At 43.3% G+C, this 22750-nt stretch overlaps 1 long non-coding RNA gene across 1 annotated transcript in view; it reads left to right on the plus strand.

Annotated features, from left to right (window-relative positions):
• Nucleotides 1-7200: 7200 nt before the first annotated feature.
• The window catches only part of LOC112661376 (uncharacterized), a 37239-nt gene continuing 21689 nt past the window's right edge, over nt 7201-22750 (plus strand). Inside the window, exons 1-2 of the long non-coding RNA XR_003137629.3 lie at nt 7201-7400; nt 8037-8505. This is a non-coding gene — a long non-coding RNA (uncharacterized LOC112661376). The remainder of the gene's footprint in view (nt 7401-8036; nt 8506-22750) is intronic.

Genomic DNA, 22750 nt, shown 5'->3' on the forward strand with positions numbered 1-22750 from the left:
TACAATTGACCAATTTGAGATTGAAGAAAATATGTGACTAAGGAAGGGAGAGAGTCCAGAATGACTTGACTTTCCGATTTGAGAGACTAGGAACATGAAGTACCATTCACCGAGAGGAGGGATATAAGAGGAGGATCAGTTTTCCACCCCACCTGTGGGGGAGGGAATGATTAGCTCAGTTTTGACAAAGTGAGTTTGCAAGTGCTTATGGAAACACCCCATAGACATTCAGGTTATGTGCCTTTTCCTGAATTTAGGAAAAAATATCTGGCTGGAGATAGATACTTGGGAAGCATCAGCTTGTAAGTAGCACTTAAAACTGTGGGAGTAGATGAGGTCACTCAGGAAGAGTACATAGCCTGAAAATAGAAGAAGGAAGAGCTGTGGGAAGGTAAGTAGCCCACACAGGTGCAGCATTAGAGGCAGTAGAAGTAGGTCAAGGGGTAAGAGAGTAAAGGGACTGAGCATGGGATCTGGGGTGCAGAAAACAGTGATGGAAATACAAAAGGGGTTTGACAGGATGGAGAGAGTGGGTGTGATTCAGAACTAGAAGTGCCTGCATTGTGGTGATTGAAGAATAGGACGAGGTCAGTGGGTGGGTGCTTGAGTCTGAGATTTCAGAGATGGAGCAATTCTAGGGAGCAATGGAACTTCAGGTGTGGTCTTGAAAGGGCAAAATACTGAGACGAAGGTGGTTTATGGATGGCCTTTTGCATGGAGCTGAAAGTCCTCTAGAAGGAAGACTTGCCACAGGTACCCGAGGCAAATGTGTAGTGAGGTCAGAGGTGAGGATGACAAAGGTATTAATGACTCAGAAGTGTAAATGTGAGAGTTTGGCATGAAGCAGAGCTTGCAAACACAAAGCAACTCCTATTTCAGATAAGCGCAGAAAAATGGTAGTCTCTGGGAGAGCAGAATTTCTCTCTGCAATGGAAAGTAGAGGACACAGAAGGCAGGGAACCTCCTTGACTAGGTTGGGAATAATAAAGGTGTTTTGTTTAGTTTTGTTTTACCATCAAGTGGGGCATGACAGGTTACTAGTAAGTCCTAGGAAGGAGGACAACAGTGGGGAATTGGATCTGAGGAGAATAGGTGATCAGAGGTGTCCCAAGTGTTGATAATATCTGGAGAGGGAAAAAAAAAAAAATATATATATATATCTGGAGAGGGTTGTGGATTGCTAGAAGTGGAAGGAAACCTGGGTTCTCATTGGTGCCTCAGGCCCGGTCGTCACCCACCCATGGTGGCCTTCCCAACTATCTGTCCTTCCGTGGGCAAAAGTCACCTGGGATGTGGGAAACTCTGGGACTGGTGTTTCCTCCCAAAGGAGTCCTTTCCCACTCTAAGCTAAAGAAGCAACTCTCTAACAGCAATACCCACTAAGAGGTAGTGTTGATCAGAAATTTTGATACCATGAACATTTTGTTTTATGTTATCCTCTCTTATTTTTTTAATTTTTATGTATTTATTTGACAGAGGGAGCACAAGCAGGGGGAGCAGAAGAGGAAGAAGCAGACTCCTTGCTGAGCAGGGAGCCTGATGCGGGGCTTGATCCCAAGACCTTGGGACCATGACCTGAGCCAAAGGCAGTTGCCCAACCAACTGAGCCACCCAGGTGCCCCGATACCACCAACATCTTAAACCTAAAGCACTTCTCGATTCTCTCTGCCTTTGCCATGCTCTGTGATTGACATTACATACAAATGTGCTTCTGTGAGGATGGTTTTGAGATGTCTTCTTTCTTTGTCATCTGGACCTACTCCTATATCACCAGGTGAAGAGATGTCAAAAATCCTCTGGGGAAAACCCCAATTATCTCACAACAGGTAAGAGGTTCCTCTCCAGAGAAACAGAGCTGAGGCTTCTTGAGCTAATAACTGAACCTGAGGCCACTTCCAGTTTGTGAATTCTGACCCCTGGGGGTTGGTTTCTGCAAATGCACCTGCCCGCTGGGGCAGGACACAAAGGACTCCACTTTGGCTTGCACTGCCTTTGAAAAAACTGTCATTGATCTAGAGCAAGAATGTGGAGCCATCCATTTCTTTCTCAAACTGAAGAGAAAGGAAGTATTAAAAGTCACCTGAATGCAAAAAACGAACTTGTTAAAAAATAAACAGGGGCACCTGGGTGGCTCAGCTGTTGAGTGTCTGCCTTGGGCTCAGGGCGTGATCCCAGGGTGCAGGGATCAAGTCCCACATCAGGCTCCCTGGCAGGGACCCTGCTTCTCCCTCTGCCTGTTTCTGCCTCTTTCTGTGTGTCTCTCATGAATAAATCAATAAAATCTTAAAAAAAAAAAATAAAACAAAGGACTTGGGAATTTATTGGCAATTCTAGTTACCGAGAAAAGGATTTACAAAATGATTTACAAAATGGTGAAAATGTCATTGTTTGTCAATTTTCTTCATAGAAAGAAAATGACTGGTAAATAACAGTAATTCATTAAAGATTTTTTAAGCACTGACTGTGTGCCTTGTATATTTGTGTATGTGTTGTCACATGGCTCATGTGACCTGGGGAGGAAGGATGGCATTAACTCTGCAGAAGACCCTATTGGTAACAGGTGGAATTCGTGAATGTAGAAATCTTAACTTATAATTTTTTTAACAAGCCAAGATAAGTGGGAATGAAAAACAGATTCAGAGACTATGGGCCTATGCTTCAGAAAATTCAGTGTTTTTCTCATTTCTCTTAAAACCTGATAATGAATGTATGGCCTCAGAAGCGACATCTTCACACTCCCTCTTAGCCAAAAGGCTGGGGAGTGACAGAAGCTAAATAGCTTTGTGAAAGAATGGGAGTTGAATTGCTGTTAATACCATGTTCCCCAAATAAAATGAAAAACCTCATTATTTGAAGTTAATGAAATTAATTTGAGATCGTTTTCAACAATCAGTGCAAATGCAGATCACGTGAAAGGGGTCTTGGCTCAGGAGTATCTTCTCTGACTCTTCAGAGTATTTGCCCATTATTTTTATATATTCAGCCATTGGTTGATAGAATAAGCCCTGAGATAGCATGGAACTCTTCCTAAGTAGTGGCTTTTGATGACTGGGGTCTCATTTGTGCAAAGAGAGTTGTGGGAAGGAAACTTTCCAGTCTGAATACAACTTGGGAAGTAGGAGCCTCCTGATATCGCTGCCAAGAAATTTTCTCTTTCCTGGTTTGACCCGTGTTAACTAGTGGACAACCCAGTAGATGGTGATAGAGACTGTGAAGCAGAGTTTATCCATGGCTCACTCAGCAACAATCTTTAAACTTTTTTTTTTCAGGGAGTACCTATTATGTGCAGACCTAGATTTTAGGGATACACGGCCCTAAGCTTAATGGACCTAATAGTGTAAAGAGGCAATCAAATACATGACTACAAATTTTGATAAACATTATGAAGAAAATAAGTAAGAGAGAAAAATGGGAAACGTTTAAGCTGAGATCTAAAGAAGAACAGGAGCTTCAGTTTGGAAAGATCTTAGTGGGTCTAAGAATCTGAGAGAGGCCAGTGAGGCCAGAGCTCTCCAAACTAGAAGGAGAGAAAGTAAGCTGGGTCTAGAAAGAGACAGAATTGGTGTCCTTCTACCAATGGTTTTCATTCCTCCCCCTGCCTTCCATGGCCCTGCTTTCCATGGCCCAAAGCAAAGGTCATTGTCATATTTATTTATTCATCTAATGTATAGGTACTAATCCAGGTGTTCAGAATATGGCAGGGCACCAGACAGACAAAGATAAGCCAGTGCCAATAAGGTGCCAGTTAATGGGCCTAAGATTTGCTGGTCCCTGGGGTGTTTTACTCAATACTTGACACAAAGTGCGTTGGGATACCCATTTGCTGTCTAGATGAGATTGGAATGGAGGCTCGGGGCATATATGTGTGAGGATTAGAGGGGAGCTCCTGGAGAAGCAGGCTTTGGGCTGAGCCTAGGGGATGAGGGAGGTTCTTACCCAAAGACAAGGGGAAGGATGACCTTCCAGGCTGAGGGAGCTGCTTGAACGAACGGCCAGGGGCACTGCTTACTGTGTTTAGGGCAGCAAGGTAGGGCAGGCTGGGTTGGGTTTTTATTATAGTGGGAAGAGGGACTCGCCCACTAGCCAGAAAACACAAAACCGTTTAAAAGGTATTACAAAAAGAGGAAATTTTAATGCTGAGAATTGGTTTCATAGGTGACGGAATTGCTAAGACTTTCCAACAGAGGTGGTGAGGCAGCTCAGAGTTGGCACCAGCAGGAAGCTGCTACCTCCCCTGGTGCTGGGGGGACAGAGTGCTGTTACCAGAGCCTGGGACCTGGGACCGTCTTGTGGGATCAGGAATCACGACAGGTCCATGAAAGAAGAACACATCCCATGGTACCTGGGGACACGCAGTGTTAGAGGCAGGGAGCTAAAGCAGAGAGAGGAGAAATAACTGGCTTCTTCCCAACTCCTGCCTTCCATATCCTGCCAAGACGCCTGCTGGCCAACTCCACCAGAGGCTGAAGGGCACGGGAGCTTGGGAAATGTAGTTCCCTGTGATACAGAGCAGGGAGTGGCTCCAAGAGCAGAAGAGGGGATAAGGGGGGCAAAAGAGGAAGCCAAGGCAATTCTGATTACTGGAGGCGAGGCTGAAAAGAAAGGTATGTTAGCAATAAATTATGGCAGGTGCACCTGGATGGCTCAGTTGGTTAAGCGTCTGCCTTTGCCTCAGGTCATGATCCTGGGGTCCTGGGATGGAGCCCGCATGGAGCCCCACATTGGGCTTCCTGCTCAGCAGAGAGTCTGCTTCTCCCTCTGCCTCTGCCCCTTCCCTCTGCCTCCCACTCATGCTCATATGTGCTCACTCTCAAATAAATAAATAAAATCTTTAAAAAAGAGAAAGAAATGGCAGCCTTTGGTCTGCTAAGGAGTTTGAACTTTATTTTTGGTCATAGGGAACCATAGCTGGATTTTTTTTAAAGGAATTAATTTCAGGGCACCTGCGTGGCTCAGGTGGTTAAGCATCTGCCTTTAGCTCAGGTCATGATCTCAGAAATTAATTTCTATGAGTTTTTAAAATTATAAGAGTAATGTACACAGTATAAAAATATTTTAACAGCACAGAAACATGTAATATAAGAATAAAAAGTAAAGATTCCCTACTTCCTTCCTGATGCCCTCCCTTCCCATCCCATTCCCCAGAGGTTGCTAGTTTGGGGTATACCTTGCAAGTGTATACAAATACCACCACCACACACACACATACACACTACTACTTACAGATATATGCATAATGCAATTAATCTGTTATTTATATATGCACGATATACCCCATTTTAATATATGTATTTCTGTACACATGAATACATAAATGGGGCATATTGTTTCTATTGGTATTGATATTAAAACACATAAATGGATTCCTATTAAACATTCTTTTCTCTCATTTTCTTCTTTCCACTAAAAATACATCTTGGATGTTTTCCATGACATTCCATGCAATACACACATCTACCCCAGTTTTATTAATGGCTGTATAGTATTCTAGTGCACAAGATTTATTTAACTAAATAAGCATTTAGTTTGTTTCTAGTCTTTTGTTGTTATGAACAATATTGCAATAACATCTTTTTTTTAAGATTTTATTTATTTATTCATGAGAGACAGAGCAAGAGAGAGAGGCAGAGACACAGGCAGAGGGAGAAGCAGGCTCCATGAAGGGAGCCCGACGTGGGACTCGATCTCAGGCCTCCAGGATCACAACCTGGGCCGAAGGCAGCACTAAGCCGCTGAGCCACCCGGGCTGCCCTGCAATAACATCTTTGTACACACCCTTGCATTTCTGTCCAAGCATCTAGAAATAGAATTGCTGAGTAAAAAGGAATGTACATTTCTACTTGAAAGTATAGTCTCAATTGCTTTTAAAACTACTGTACTGCAGCCTGGGGATCCCTGGGTGGCTCAGTGGTTTGGCGTCTGCCTTCGGCCCAGGGCGCAATCCTGGAGTCGCCGGATCGAGTCCCATGTCGGGCACCCTGCATGGAGCCTGCTTCTCCCTCTGCCTGTGTCTCCACCTCTCTCTCTATGTGTCTATCATGAATAAATAAATACATCTTTAAAAAAAAAAAAAAGGAAAATTAGTCCTTAGACTTTCACTTGTGTTGTAGGTTTTGCTATTTGTATTTTGGCTTCATGACTTAGCTCCCCCAAACATTTGCTTTCAACTTTCCCTCTAAATATTTGCTTTTAATTACAGTTAGCAATTTAATGCCTTCAGAATCTTCTTTTATCCTAGAAAAATATCCCCTAATATTATAAAAATACCCAAACATGTTTTTCTACTGTTCCTTTCATTTTTTAGATATAATTCTTTGACCTACCTCAAATTTATTTTGATATTAGAGGTGAGTTAGAGATTTTATTTTTCCAAATAGCTGCCTTGTTGTGCCAGAAATAGTTACTAATGATTTCATAACAAATATTTTCTTTGCTAATTTGAAATGCCACCTTTTTCATACACTAAATTCTCATATATATTTGAGGCAATTTCAGAAACAATTGTATCTGCCTCTTCACGAATCCTTATCACTTTAAAGTGGTTTTATTTTTTATTTTCGTACCTGGTAAGGCTAGTCATCCCTCATTACGTTTCATTTTTTTAGCTTATTACACATATAGTATTACACACACATTCTCGTGGAAGGTTTCTGAATAGAAGACAACTACTCCAGATGATGACGATGATGATGGTGATGATGCATTTATGGCATGCTGATTAAGCGCCAGATCTTGTTCTCAGTGCTTTAATATTACTGATTAATTTCTGCTATGTTGTAAATGCTTTTATTACTATACCCATTAGATGAGAGAAACTCCAAGAGTGAGGTGCTTATTCCCTTATCTTCTCAATGTTTCTTAGTTTATTTATTTATTTATTTATTTTTAAATTTTTATTTATTTATGATAGAGAGAGAGAGGCAGAGACGTAGGCAGAGGGAGAAGCAGGCTCCATGCACCGGGAGCCCGACGTGGGATTCGATCCCGGGTCTCCAGGATCGCGCCCTGGGCCAAAGGCAGGCGCTAAACCGCTGCGCCACCCAGGGATCCCTGTTTCTTAGTTTAAATTTTCAAGAGAAAGACTCCTTAATTTTCTATACCAGGACCCATCATAGGTCATTAGCCAAGCTGTGGATTGGCTCGTATTCAGCTATAATCCCGTGAGGTCACAGTCCCTTAGAACAAAGCAGAGTTCCATAGGCTGGACTGTGATGGGTCAGGCACCACGGCTGATACATTTGGTACATCCTCCAAATGATACACGTGTGCAGTGCTTTCTGTTTCCTTTCATGTTTGCTCCTGGATGAGAAACCTATGTCTACTTTGGGGTTCTGAGTATGAGCAAATGAACATCAACAAAACTTCTTAAGGGCAGAACCAACCTGTTGTAAGAGACACAGGTGAACTCATATGGGATCAGGGATCTCTGCTGTACCAGTGCCCCTAAAAAATATTTAAGAGGCTCACCAGATTTGCTCGGCTGACCAGCAAGCTTTACCTGGTTGGCCTATCAAAGACTAAGCTTTCAGGTTTAATGGTGGGTGTGATAATGGGGTTAAGTAGTTGAAGCGTTGGAGGAAGGTGAGAAAATATAACCAAATGGACATATCCTGAAAATAGGGTGGCATTGACACCCAGAGGATTACGAGTCTGTAGACCCATCTTTCTTCCCCTCCCCAACTTTACCGGCTCCTAAAAGGAAATGTTTTTCTGTCACACTGCCAGGGACAAACCTCATTGTTTGTTTTAAGAGAACACTCCATTAATTCTGCAGTATAGAAAGGGAGTTGGAGTTTTGCATTGGTCTGTGAACATCTCAAATATTTACGCATTACACTGGTGAATTTTAAGGTGTTAGTATTACTCATGCTTTTGTGAAAGCTGTCTGTAGGAAAATTCGACTGTTGAGGGAATCTAAAAACACCTGAATCTTTTAAGATCATCAAGAATTAACCAGTTTTCCATCTGAGTCTCTTTGGCTTACTTTTGAAAGCTTCCTCTGCTTTGCAGGCTTATCGTTGTTCTTTCTTTTATAGGATGCAAATCTTCCACTGAAAAGAGATCTAAATGCGGGAGCATTGGGAGACTTGAGTGTTGTTTTTACCAGGAAACCAAACTGGAGGAAGATGATGGATAACTGTGAGCAGAAGACCTCGTATTTAGATGACTGTTTATGATTTACATTTTATTCAAATTCTTAGGAGTTCTTGGAAATAAACACAGAAAGCTTTGGGAAACCACCAGCTAAATACCAATGCCGATGGAGGACACTTATCCTACTCTGCTTTGTATCTGGATTATTTGTGGCCATTTCCAACTCATTAGGTTCCAAGACCGTTGAGAGTTGTGTCTAAGTTATGTTATGTTCTTAGCCCCCATGGTGCTTCATATAATATATAATAATCATTGTGCCTAAACAGACTTTCATTTAAAGACAAAAGTTTTTTCCCCTATGTTGGAAAAAATGAAGATCTTATCAGCAGAGGACTCTAGAAGAAGCACACGGTAAACAGAGCATAATCACGGCTAAAGGCTCTTTCAGTGTGACAAGCTCTTACTGCTTTAAAATAATATATATTGGGGCGCCTGGGTAGCTCAGTCAGTTAAGTGGCTGCCTTTGGCTCAGGTCATGATCCTGGGGTCCTGGGATCCAGCCCTGCATGGGGCTCCCTGCTCAGTAGGGAGTCTGCTTCTCCCGCTGCCTCTGTGTGCATGCTCTCTCTCAAAAAAATAAAATCTTTATTTAAAAAATATCTATTAAAATAATATAGAATTATTCTATTATTGAACTTTTGAGATGAAGGATGGCTCAACCAGAACTCTCTAGGAGAGCTTCGGAGGCAATCTATAGAGAGTACAACCTGAAGGCATGCTACTGTCTAAATTTGTTGGGTAGAAGAGAGCAAAACTGGCAGAGCTCCCAATTAAAAGCCTCTTACTTTTTACCTGCCACCCTTCACTTCCTCCTTTCTGTCTTCTCGGAGAGCTCTTTGTAGTTATCTTTTCCTCACACTCTCCAGCCACTGGTTTCAGATTTTCAGATTTTCACAAGGTTCTAGTACATTTAAAAGTCTGCTAATACTATAGTATGTGAGGCATCAGGCAAAGAGAAGGTAAGAACTTTATTTTTTTTTTAAAGATTTTATTTATTTATTCACGAGAGACACACACAGAGAGAGGCAGAGACTTAGGCAGAGGGAGAAGCAGGCTCCCTGCAGGGAGCCCTATGTGGGACTCGATCCCAGGACCCTGGGATCATGACCTGAGGCCAAGGCAGAAGCTCAACCATTGAGCCACTAGGTGTCCCTAGAAGGTAAGAACTTTAAATGAAGGCCCCTAAAAGCATGCTGGGAAGGGGGTGGGGAAGGACCTTTGGGTTTGGGAAAACTGTAAAATTGTAATCAACATCTTATCATTTTTTAAAAATGATGCTATTGTCATTGGGTCATACTTTTCCTTTTGTGTATAAGCTCAGTTATCACACAGTAGCTCATGAAGTTGATGGGAGCAGATAACCTCATTTTAGAAATAGCACCAGGGAGAAATGAAAGCAGGGAGAAAGAAACTCATTTGGATAGCACCACTCTTGTCCTAAATTAAGATGTGAGATTTCCACTCAGCCTTTGCAGTAAGGAACCAAGCCTGAGATGAAACCAGTAGAGTAAAGGCATAATATATTAGCACCAGGGTCTTGTTTCTAGAATAGAAAGAGAAACCCCCAGAAAAATAGGAAACACAGTCATTACTATATTAATCTTTTCTCCTCAAGGGAGATTAATTTTAGCCTAAAATCTAACATGAGGTTGGTCTTAGAGAAGACTCTTATTTGTTGATTCCTGGAATTGTTGTCACAACTGAAATAGTTTATTGAGGTGCCTGATGGATGCTCCTTTACTTTAGGGCCTAACAACAATAGATTTCCAGCTAGTGTTACTATATAGAGAAGGTAGATAAATTGACTTAATAAATTCTGGTTGGGGTACCTGGGTGGCTCAGTGGATTAAATGTCTGACTCTTGATTTTAGGTCAGGTCATGATCTCAGGGTTGTGAAATTGAGCCCTGCGATTGGCTCTGTGCTGGGCGTGAAGCTTGCCTCGGATTCTGTCTCTCCCTCTCTCTCTGCCCCTCCCTGTTTGTGCACTCTTTAAAAAATGAAAAACTTGGATCCCTGGGTGGCTCAGCGGTTTAGCACCTGCCTTCAGCCCAGGGCATCATCCTGGAGTCCCGGGATCTAGTCCCACATCGGGCTCCCTGCGTGGAGCCTACTTCTCCCTCTGCCTGTGTCTCTGCCTCTCTCTCTCTGTGTCTCTCATGAATAAATAAATAAAATCTTTAAAAAAAGGAAAACTAAACATAAATAAATAAATAATTCTTGTTGACTCTTCGGATCTTCTGGACCATTGATGTTCCCTGGTGTTGTCACTTGCTTACTATTTTTTTTTTTGCTTTTTTTAATATAAAAGTTTTATTGAGCTATAATTCACATACCATACAATTCACCCATTGAAAGTATACAACTATATATGCTCACAGAGTTGTGTAACTGTTATCACAATCAAATTTAGTACATTTTTCATCACCTCAAAAAAAAAATCCCATGACCATTAACAGTCCACTGCTCTGTTTCCCCCCTACCACTATCCCCTCACTAACCACTTACTAACCACTAATCTACTTTTTTTGTCTCTGTAGATTTACCACATCTGCACATTTAATATAAATGAAATCATATAATATGTGGTCTTTTGTGACTGGCTTCTTTCACACAAACAGTGTGTTGTTTGTGATACATGCTGTAGCACGTATCAGGGCTTCGTTCTTTTTTGTTGCTGAATAATATGCCATTGTACATTTTTAATTCATTCATCAACTGGTGAGTCTTGAGTTGTTTCTAATTTTTGCCTATTATGAATAATGCTGCTCTGAACATTTTGTTCTGGTTTTTATGTGAATATAGGTTTTCATTTCTCTTGGTATATACCTAAGGGTGGAACTGCCAGGTCATATGGTAATTCGATGTTCAGTTTTTTGAGGAAGTGCTGTCTTCCAAAGCAGCAGGGCCATTTTCCATTCCTACCAGCAGTATATGAGGATTCCGATGTCTCCACATCCTCACCAACCTTGTTGTTCTCTTTGTGATTATTGCCATTCTAGTGAGTAGGAAGTGGTATTTCATGTGGGTTTGATTTACATTTCTTGAAGGCTAGTGATATTGAGCATCTTTTCGTGTGCTTATTGACTATTTAATATTTTCTTTGAAGAAATGACTATTTAGATCCTTTGTCCATTTTCAAATTGGGCTCTCAGTTCTAGTCAATTGATCAATATGTCTATCCTTATGCCAGTACCACATGGTCTTCATTACTGTACATTTGCAGTCAGTTTAGAAACTGGGTAATATGGATCCTTCAACCTTGTTCTTCCTCTTTGAAATTGTTTTGGTTATCCTGGGTTCCTTGCATGTCCACATTAGGATCAGCTTGTCAATTTCTATAACAAAGCCAGCTGGGATTTTGATGAAGACTGTGTTGGTTCTGTGATTAATTTGAGGAGTATTGCCATCTTAACAATATTGTCTTCTGATCCATGAATACGGGTTCTATGTTTATTTAGCTCTCCTTTAATTTCTCTCTTTTTAAAAATATTTATTTATTTGAGAGAGAGAAAGAGAGAGAGAGAGATAGCAAAAGAGAGCTTGAGTGCAGCGGGGGAGAGGGAGAAGCAAGCTCTCTGCTGAGCATGGAGCCCAAAGGGGGGGCTCGATCTCAGGACTCTGGGATTATGACCTGAGCTGAAGGCAGACACTTAACTGACTGAGACACCCAGGTGCCCCTTATTTAACTTATTTCAATAATGTTTTTGCAATTTTCATAGTATAAGTTTTGCACCTCATTTTTAAATTTGTTCCTAAGTATTTTATTCTTCTCTGTGTTATGGTAAATGGAATTTTTTTCTTTCAGATTATTCCTTGCAAGTGTATAGAAACACAATTGAATTTTGTACATTTGATTCACTTTTGCTCTAAGATAACACTTATGCTGGTAACAAAAAACACCTACAAGAAATACTGCTTGTTCTAAATAGATTGTTCTAATGAAGTAGCACATTATTAGCCAAGCAGTGGCTCTGTTTCAGCCTGAGGACCGAAATATCTCATTAAAAAGCAGATACATAATGCAGAGGCATTTAAAGGTATCATATCCATCCCATAGATGGCTTTTGATGCTTAAGTACCTCCCGGAGCAGGTAAATAGCATTGTTTATGTCTATTTGTTCTAGATAAAGACAACTTTCTACTAATTGTCTTCATTTTCTCCAGCAACAGCTAATAATTACCTAAGTACTGGCACCCCAATTCTCTTCTTTCGAGTTTTGACTGAGACGTCAATTCCTCAGAAGGTCTTTCCTGACCCATCTATGTCATAATTGCATTTCTTTGGTAACACATCACCTAGTTTATTGCCTTAATCACACCTCCTACAATCTGTAATTATCTCATTTGTTTAGTGTTTGTCTGTACTACACAGTCTAAGTCCATGAAGATGGGGATTTTTCCTGTATTTGCTTGCTACAGAATTTCTAATGACTAACACCACTAATTTTTGGTCCACCAGGGAATAAATGGATTTTCCAACTACAAAAACATAGCATTGATAACTACTAAACATGCAAAGCAATAAACAAATGGCACTGACATTGCACTTGTGAATGCTTTTATATATACCTGGAAAAACTGTAGAGATAAGAATAAGAGGGTCAGAAAGACGCACTCATTAGCTAAGTGCCTCAACTTCTCACATGAGCCTCAAAGCCTGGGTTCAAATTCAGCTTCCTACAAAAAAAATGATCAGTTAGTATGTACCATGATCCTTCGGAGTTGCCCCTCCTCAATAGGTTAACACTCGGATGTTAGATTTGCAAGTGTCCATATTTTATGGCTGTTTTGGGAAAGTTTATGAGAGGATTTTCTTTGAATCTGGGTACATTTTAAATTCTAACAATTCTAGTTGTCAGAGTATTATTCATTTGATTATTTAGTCTAGTTAGACATCCTGAAATCCTTCATTCTATTCTGTAGTTTCTATATCCGTCCAGATTTGTGTAACTTCAAAATATCCCCAAGTTAATTGACATGCTCAGTGAAGACAAAATATTATAAGAATTCAAAATATGCCTTACATATTTCACTAAGATAAATATAACTTCTTATGAGCGTTCCAGGAAATTTTAGGAAAAGGAAATGCAGCTTTAGTTATCAATCAACAGCATATTTCATGTTATTTACAGAACCAGAGGGTTGAATTTAGAAGGCAGGGCCGCTAACGAAATGATGAGCTTTTATCGAGCTTTGCAGGTGAGCTGATGGGAGTTCTTGCTTACACAAATCCTATGGTAATTTGGATTTGTGGTTCCATTTTCCTTTTAAGAAGAGCAAAGTCCAGGAAGGATAAGAATCATTCATCAGCGATAAACATTTAAAGAACTTGAGCTCTTATGTTTCAGAAAATTTAGAAAGCCAGCTGATTCACGAAAGTCTTTTCATACCTAATATTTAATCCAGATTAACTAGGGAACATGATTTTTCCCCAAATGTGAACCAGAAAAAAATACAAGTAGGAGACTTAATTACTTTTTCTGAAGGAATTCCAAAGATTTCACATGGTGTCAGGCATACAAATGTTTGATGATCATATTGAAAGAGAAAGGACATTATCTTGAAAATAGATTGGGTACTTTCAGCCTTGACCTCATGGCACGTTAAGGGTTGAGGATGACTTCAAGTGGACTTGGGGAGAGTGTTTTGGAGGCCTTGCTTAGTAAGGGAATCTGGAGTAAGTGCTGTTGTGGCTAACATTTCTTTCTCTTGCTTATACAAGACTAGTCAGTATTATAATTGTACTGCCTGTCCTGATCTAGGAAAAAGAATCAGGCAGTCTCTTCCATGTTTTAGAACGATATCCCCTTTCCCAGTGTGATTTGCTTGATTTTCATCTGCTCTATTGATGTTGGACATGGGGAAGGATCTTGAGACCAGGATATTCAACCGATGCCCTAAAATGTTAAGAGTCCCCAAGGAAGAAGTAAAGTAGACCTCCCAAGTTAAGCATCCTTAAATTAGAGCCAAAAGTTAAAGAAGCAGGCTGATTTCTTTCAGATAACAACCCTGGTTGTTATGGAGATGGGAGGGGGAGGAAACAGGAGGATTGTGAAATGTGCTGTGGAAGAAGGGGTTACTTATATAAGCTGGTAGCTCATAATATACCCCTTAAGCTAGGTAGGAATCATTCTCGAACCTGGCTCCCATGGTACTTTGGGAATTTGGTATCAATAATTTCCTAAAATTCTGCAAAACTGATGGTTCTTTTTTTGGTAACCTTACCCCAAAACTCTAAAAGATCACAGCTAGAGAAAAAGGCCCTGGAATTGACACTAACCTCCACTGTTCTTTCCCAGGTCATTTTTATTCTGATCTGAACATGGCTGCATTGAGAATTCAGCTTCAAATCACTTATAATGATTAGTGAGTTGCCTGAGAAATCCCCATCACCCATCCTGGTATACATACACTATGGGACTTCCTCCACTTCCCTTTGATAAGCCAGTCTTTGCAAATGCTTTAAAAGATGCCAAAAGCCACCTGGGCTTATTTTTCTCCTAGAACCAGGCAGTAAAGATAGACTTGATACTACGTAATTGTAAGCAAAACAAGCTCAACCATTGCTCCTGAGCTACAGCTGCAGAGCCCTGGCCTTGACCCTTTAATGAATGGCCCCGGGCGGGGGCGGGGGAACAATCTTCAGGCAGCTTCTGGGGAGGGTGCGTGTGCGAATTTCTTTAGAAAAAGGTTTCCAGGGAAACCATATAACTTCTATTTTTTTTTTCTTAAATGTATTAAGCACTAAACGTGCCTGCTTGTGCCTGGATTTTTCACTTGAAGTCAGGAGCTGCTGAAGAAGGGTGTTTGCATGAAACACACCTACATAGCCAGAAATCATTTTTATGCTTCCTTCACTAAAATGTCACTTGCACACTCAGCTGGGGAGAATTAAGTGACCTGGGTTCATCTGTGGGGTGAAAGCTAGGGAAGATGAAATCTAGTTGCTTGAATTGCCTTTCTTCCGTGTCAGCATGATGGTTATTGAGAAATGATAGTCATGTCCTATGTCCTTTAGACAATGTAGACAATAGAATGTCTTTCTGTATATTGTTTAATATGTAAAGAAATATTCAAAAAGTAAAAAAAGAAAAATAAAAAAAATAAATAAAATAAATAAATATTCAAGCAAGGCGCACCCGGGTGGCTCAGCGGTTGAGGAGACGTCTGCCTTTGGCCCAGGCGGGTCCTGGGATCGAGTCCCTCCATGGGGCTCCCTGCAGGGAGCCTGCTTCTCCCTCTATGTCTCTGCCTCTCTCTGTGTGTGTCTCTCATGAATAAATAAATTTTAAACAGTCTTTAAAAAAAAAGGAATATTCAAGAGGAAAAACCACATTAAACTTGGCCAAAGTGTTCCTACACCTACATATCCCGTCTCGCGGCCAAAGACCCTCAGGAAGCGGGCGCGGTACTCTGCCCCTGTCTCCAGGGGAGTAGAAGCCGCCACGTGGCCCCGCCCCCCTGGTCGGAAATGATTGGCCTAGAGGTGGACAAGCCGAGCCAATCATAGCCTTCCTGGAGTTTAATTGGACCGTGGAGATGCTGGGGGTTCAAGGTAGACGTTGCCACCGCGGGAGGGCTGAGGCGGGCGGTGCTTAGGGACCTGCCCGAGCCCGCGGAGGAGAGGGGTGCGGGCCCGGACGGGGGGATGCGCGCGCGGAGGAGGAAGGTAAGGCCGAGGGACGAGGGACGGAGGGAGGCTGGAAAGCCTCGATGCTTTTTTAATTCCTATTTCTTTGGGAAGCTTGGATGTACTTTTTTTTTTTTTTTGGATGTACTTCTTGATTCAAGGTTTTATGAGACAGATTCATCTCCTTAAAATAAATCCCACTTTGTTCTTAAGTTAGAGTGGATTTTCTGTGACTTCCAGTGAAAAGGCCTCTCGTACGACACCCAGCTTCGACCTCCACGGGCCTGAGAGGTGGGTGCGCGGCCCTAGGGAGGCTCTTGGCGCCGGGTGGGGCCGCCTGCAGGAGATGCGCTTGGCACCCCGTGGTGGGTTCTGGTGGCGGTGTCCACGAGGTTCCCCCAGCCTTTTTTTTTTTTTTTTATGGACCTGACCCTGACCAGGCTGGCCAGAGAAGGGCTAGGATTGAGGAGGTTCAGGATGGTGCCGGAGAGGGAGACTTCCGGGGTTAGGGGGACGTCAGGTCCCACAACACAACAGTGGATGTAGAAGGAACCCGATGCAGAGTCTTGCTCCACCTCTTTGAACAAATGAGCATCGTGCAGCCCAGAGGGGCTGACAGGTGTGGAGCCAGGACTCCTCACCTCCAGCAGGGTGTTCTGTCCCCAACCCCGTTCGCCCTCTAGCACTTTCTTTCTTTTCTAAAGATTTTATTTATTTATTCATGAGAGACACAGAGAGAGGCAGAGACACAGGCAGGCTCCAAGCAGGGAGCCCGATGCGGGACTCGATCCCGGGTCTCCAGGATCACACCCCAAGCCAAAGGCAGCGCCAAACCGCTGGGCCACCGGGGCTGCCCTCCTCTAGCACTTTCTTCATGCACAGAGTATTTAGATTCCTTTGGAGGGAAGGAAAAAAAATTCTCTGCCCTCTGAGTGTCTCCAGCTGGGCCTAGGAATGACCCCATAAGACAAGTTAACCGGTGAAAAGCATACAAGTCTTATTAAGTTTTAAGGTATACATGAGGGCTTTGTAAGAGAATGAGGACCCGCAGAAGTGACCAGAACAGAAAGCTTTGATACCTTCTAGATAAAGAAATGGTACATTTGGGAAGAAATGGCAAGGCAAAGGAGTTTGGGGCAGGGGCAGTAAATTGTGGGGCGGTGACTGAGAGATACGTTGGTGCGGGAAGCCAGTGGAACATGAGCATCATGTTAGTGTATTTGTACGGATCCGTCTCGGTGGTGATTCCCACGCCTCTGGTGATAAGGATGCGCTTTCCTCCTGATACGGGGAGGGCGGGCATCTCTCTCAGGGAAGCTTTTATGAAAGGGGGACCCCAAAGCATTCTTCTATCTGCTGTTTCTCAAGTGTTTCCAGTTAAAAATAATATGCCAAAGTGGCATATCTTGGGGTGGCATGTTATAAACTCCTTCACCTGAGTTCTTCCCTTCTGCAAGGTTTTCGGAATACACCTAATCAAGTACTTATACCACATATACAGCTGGGGATTTTTATGGTGCTTATAATGAAATTAGATGTTTATTTTAATTTTTAAAGCAAGTTGGGGAAAAATATGTGTCCATAGGTGAAGGGAATGAGTAATTGCTTCCCCCCCCCCACCCCCCACCCCAGTAGACCTGTATGTATGGTGTTTGTCTAACTTCCAAGTAACTTCTCTTAGCCTGTGCTTGTTCTGACAGCAAATAAGCCATGATAACATACCAGGGTCACCTGAACTTATTTCACATGTGTAGAAACATGATAAAATCTAAGTTTTGTCTTTGTAGCACAGGACCCCTTAAATCACATTGATTGCACATATGATTTCCAAATTTACTTTTTTTTAAAAATATTTTATTTATTTGAGAGAGAGAGAGAGCATGAGCACAAGGGGGGCAGAGGCAGAGGCAGAGGGAAAAGCGGACTCCCTGCTGACCAGGGAGCCCGATGCGGGGCTCAATCCCAGGACCCTGGGATCATGACCTGAGCTGAAGGCAGGTGCTTCACCAACTGAGCCACCCAGGGCCCCCTCAAATTTACTTCTTAAAATGTTTCTTTCTTGATCCTTATGTACTCTGTGGGAGGTTACGAGCCACAGTTTTGTTCTTGTTATGCCTGTGCTGTGTGTCCTGGTTCACACCACTCTCTTGCCTCATCTGTTGCAGAGGCATCTGGGGGAACCCATGTATTGCATTTGCTTCAAAAAACTGTCTCTAGAATTCCCTTTTTATTTTGCAGTGGACAGGATTTTTTTTTTTTTTTTTTGCCAGCTTTGTGCCCATTTCTCTTTCTTTTAAAAACAGCATTTGGATTTTCCTTTGAGGACCCAGCCCTCTTGAGTGAGTGGAGTTTGGGTAGGGCTGCCCCCCCCCCCCCATCCAAAGATGGGCACTACATTCCCCTGGCCATAGCATTTACTTTGTTAATGGGGGGTGTTCATTATCCAGAAAGATTCATCTACCAGAGCTCTGGTGGAACTATTGGGGAAGAAGCCCTCTCTTCTCACAAGGGACCGAGCCTAAGCCCCTGGGATGGAAGTCTTACTTGCTGATGGCCAACTTTGCCATAGTATGGAGAGATTCCCCATGAGAAAGAAGAAGGGGAAAGTAGTCCTGAGAGATGATATCATTTATTCTTTGGCACCAGCTGAGCCTGAAGCCAGATGCACCTCTTTACTTTCCAGTCGAGTGAACCAATACATTCTCTTTTGCTTAAGCCAATTTGAATTGGGTTTCACTTACTAGCAGCCTAAAGCATGCTGGCTAATGCATGGCCAAAGCTGTTGTCCTTAAGCGGCATTCGTGCTTCTCTATTGCATGCAGAATAAGTCCTCCCATTTTTGGCTTCAAGGCTTTTTATGATATTCCCCATTTAGCCCCTGCTTTCCATTCATTTGCCATACAGCTGACCCTCCTGGGGTGGTGGGTCTTTTTTTTTTTTTTTTTCTTTTTTAAGATTTTAAGATGCAGAGAGAGAGGGGCAGAGACACAGGCAGAGGAGAAGCAGGGAGCCCGACGCGGGACTCGATCCCGGGACCACAGGGACCCGCCCCGGGCCGAAGGCGGCGCTAAGCCGCTGAGCCCCCACCCCCGGGCTGCCCTGGACTCTCTACCTGTGTGACAGCGGGACGCGCCCTGGCCTCGCGTCCCCGCCCCCTCCCGGAGCAGGTGGCCCAGAGGCCGGGCCTTCGGGGGCGCCCGCTGCGGCCGCCAGGTGGCGCTCCCCGGCCCTGTTGCCCGGCCCCGCCGAGGCCTGTGCACCGTGTGGACTTGGGCTCGCTCTTCCCGCTGATTTCCACGTGGACGCGGGTGATCCTGAACCATCTGAGCTGCCTGCGTCGGGGAAGGGCGGTGACGGCTGTTGGAACGGCGGCCGTGGGCCTGGCCTCACCTCCCGTGAGTGGTTCTTGGAGTTTCCACTTGGCTTGATGCTTGCCTTGAACTTGCATCTTTGGTTTTTTTCCTTTTTTTAAAAAATTATTTATTTATCATCTATTCATGATAGAGGGGGGAGGGCAGAGACCCAGGCAGAGGGAGAAGCAGGCTCCACGCAGGGAGCCCGACGCGGGACTCGACCCCGGGTCTCCAGGATCAGGCCCTGGGCTGCAGGCAGGTTCTCAACCACCGAGCCACCCAGGCGTCCCTGAACTGGCATCTTTGAATAAGTTAGAAGGTAGAGGGGAATGAGAAGAAAAAGTGGGAAGGCCAGTTGACACTTGGTTCAGCGGGCACCAGCGGACTCGCTCCTTCTTCCTCCTCCTCGTCCTTTTCTAGAGTGAAATGCTGTTCTGGAAGGGCTCTCTGATGACCTCGGGTGTTCCTGTGCTCCCCTTCTCTCCTCTTCCCCCCCTGCTGGGGGTACTTGAGCACAGCTCTAAGATCCCTGCAAAAAAGGAGATGATGTTTAAAAAAGTTGGATATCAAAACATAAATAAATAAAAAAAAATAGAAAGTTGGGTATCTATACAAGTATGCAAAACACGCCTGGCGTGAGTTATGTCTTTGTATTTGTACGGATACGTCAAACTTTTTGGTCTGCACGTTTCCTGACAAGGCTGGAAGTAGCAGACTTTATACACATGGATTATTCTTAGATTAGTGGCTGCAGCTGCCGTTTACAAATCCTGGCGATGTTTATGACTCTGCTGTTTTTAGGTTCCACTAACATTGCCAAGCAGCTACTCTGTGCCAGGCACTGTGCTACGTACATTAATTCCTTTGTCTTTTTGAATCCTTTTTTTTTTTTTTAAAGATTTCATTTATTTATTCATGAGAGACACACACACACAGAGAGAGAGAGAGGCAGAGACACAGGCAGAGGGAGAAGCAGGCTCCATGCAGGGAGCCTGATACAGGATTCGATCCCAGGACCTCAGGATCACACCTTGAGCCAAAGGCAGACACTCAACCACTGAGCCACCCAGGGGTCCCTACATTCTGTAAAGTTGATGGGGGGAAAGTTAAGTAGGAATTAGTAGCCTTGACACTTGATTCCAGGTCCTCTAACTTTCCATAGGTCCAGAACCCATGGATAATGTGCATTGATTAGACTAACTCATCAGGGAAGGATGTTATTTTAAAGCTATCAAAAAAAAAAAAAAAAAAAAAAGCTATCCTTGGGGGCGCCTGGGTGGCTCACTTGGTTAAGCATCTGCCTTCCGCTCAGATCATGATCTCAGAGTCCTGGGTTTGAGCCCAGGTTGGGCTCCCTGCTCAGTGGGGAGCCTGCTTCTCCCTCTCCCTCTGCCCCTCCTGCTCCTGAGCTCATTCTCTCTCAAATACATAAAATCTTTTTTTTTTAAATTTTAAAAAACGTTTTAAAAAAGATTTTATTTATTTATTCATGAGAGACACAGAGAGAGAGGGGCAGAGACACAGGCAGAGGGAGAAGCAGGCCCCATGCAGGGAGCCTGACGTGGGACTTGATCCCAGGCCTCCAGGATCACGCCCTGGGCTGACGGCGGTGCTAAACCGCTGAGCCACTCAGGCTGCCCAAACACATAAAATTTTTTTTTTCCAAACACATAAAATCTTAAACAAAAAAGGATACCCTTGGTATCTAATATTGACACAGAGCGGAAATTATTTCTCCTTTGAAGTCCTCACGGGAAGACATCGTATTTAGAAAGTTACTCAGATTTCCATCAGTTCTTGGAGAAGTCAGAGTCCAAGGATGGTGCCTTAGAACTTCTTGTTTTGATTTCTGGAGATTCTTCAGCCTTTCTTAAGAAGGAGCATGGAAATGGTGGCTTTCATTTATTGAGCAACCTGACATTCTAGCTTCACTTTCATTATTTCATTTAATCTACAGCAATTTTGTGAATGAGGTACTACTGTTTTCCCAGTTTACAGAGTAGAGAGCTAATGCTTAGATTAGACAAATCTTTTTTTTTAAAGATTTTATTTATTCATATGAGAGAGAGAGAGAGAGGCAGAGACACAGGCAGAGGGAGAAGCAGGCTCCATGCAGGGAGCCTGATGTGGGACTTGATCCCAGATCCTGGGATCTCGCCCCGGGCCAAAGGCAGACGCTCAAACTGTGAGCCACTCAGGTGTCCCTAGACCAGTCTTTCAAGTGGACAATGTGTACCCAATTTGGAATGATCCAAAGCCAGAGCCACTTAACTACTCTTTACTGCCTCACCTGCTCTAAACTGTCCCTGTGGCATCTGGCTTAGATTCTGAAGGGATTATCCCCACATCGCTGGCTTACAGGCCACTCTGCATCCGCAGCCACACACACTTAGTCCACATTTCCATCATGATATCTCAAGTCTCCGCAGATTAAAGGAATCAAACTGCTCTACCATTTGAAAATTTGCAGAATGTGCTTTGTCACAATGAGCAATTACTGCCTAAGTAAGGAGTTGCTTCAAAACTGAGTTCTCTCTTCTGGTTTCCAGAACCATGGACTGTGGAGAGCAGAGCCAGTGAGAGATCAGGGATTTTCCCAGTGGAAGCCCTCGTTATTTTATAGATGGGGTGTTTGGTGGCGATGCAAAAAAGACATGAGGTGGGGGTGCTGGGGACCAGTGTGGCTTTGGCCACCGTACGCTTCTGGTACTGGGAGGTGCTATTGAGCCACAAGCCTGCTCATGGCTAGAAATGGTGGTGGTCATGGCAGGTGCATCTCTGAAGAGAGTAGGGACCCATTTTAACACTTAAGTGTGATCAAAAGAATTTGGAGTTTGATTCGGAGTATGAAACCTCTTAGAGGACTGTCCATCCGGTATGAAGTATGGAGAAGTGCTGGTGAGGGGCTGCTGGTGGATTCTATACTCCTTGCTATGTCCCGGTCCCCATTAAGTCCTCCAAACCAGATGACCAGTGCATTATGAACCCAGACTCAGAGGCCAGCTGCCAGAAGGAAAAAGTCCCACCAAAGCAGCAGGCAGTGAGATTTGATTTGTACTAATGAGTGGATGTAAAGAAAAAAAATCTGACACTCCTGGAAAGTGAAAATGAGGCAGTTTGCACCTCCAAGGGGGACCTCATGTGTGAGCTAGAGAGTTCAGTGTGGGCACAGGGGCTGTGGAAGTTTTGTAGAGCTGAGAAGAGCTGGACCCAGCGAGACATCCCTTCGTGACTAAACAGACAGCATCCCTGGAGGCCCCTTTCTCTAAAAGTATTGTCATTTTGGGGGGACAGATCTGGCCCGCCTTAAGGTATGGAAAGATCATAGTCAGGTAGGGTTGGGTAAGGCAGGAAACCTTGACGTAGTCCTTTATATGCCAGAAAGTTCTGACGACAGTTTGGATGTCACCTCTTGATAATTACTGATTTTGCATGATTTTTTTCTCCTTTGAGAAACAAAATTTTCTGAGCTTTTAGTGAGGCTTGATGTAAGCTAAAGGATATGATTATCATGCAGACTGCATTGTTTGTCCAAAATCAAAAGACTATTTTTTTCCCTTTTTAAAAAAGTCAGATAATATAAAGTCGCATTTCCCAAGACGCAAGAGGAA

Source organism: Canis lupus, chromosome 18 (genome assembly GCF_003254725.2).
Source record: "Canis lupus dingo isolate Sandy chromosome 18, ASM325472v2, whole genome shotgun sequence".
NCBI classification, from domain to species: domain Eukaryota; kingdom Metazoa; phylum Chordata; class Mammalia; order Carnivora; family Canidae; genus Canis; species Canis lupus.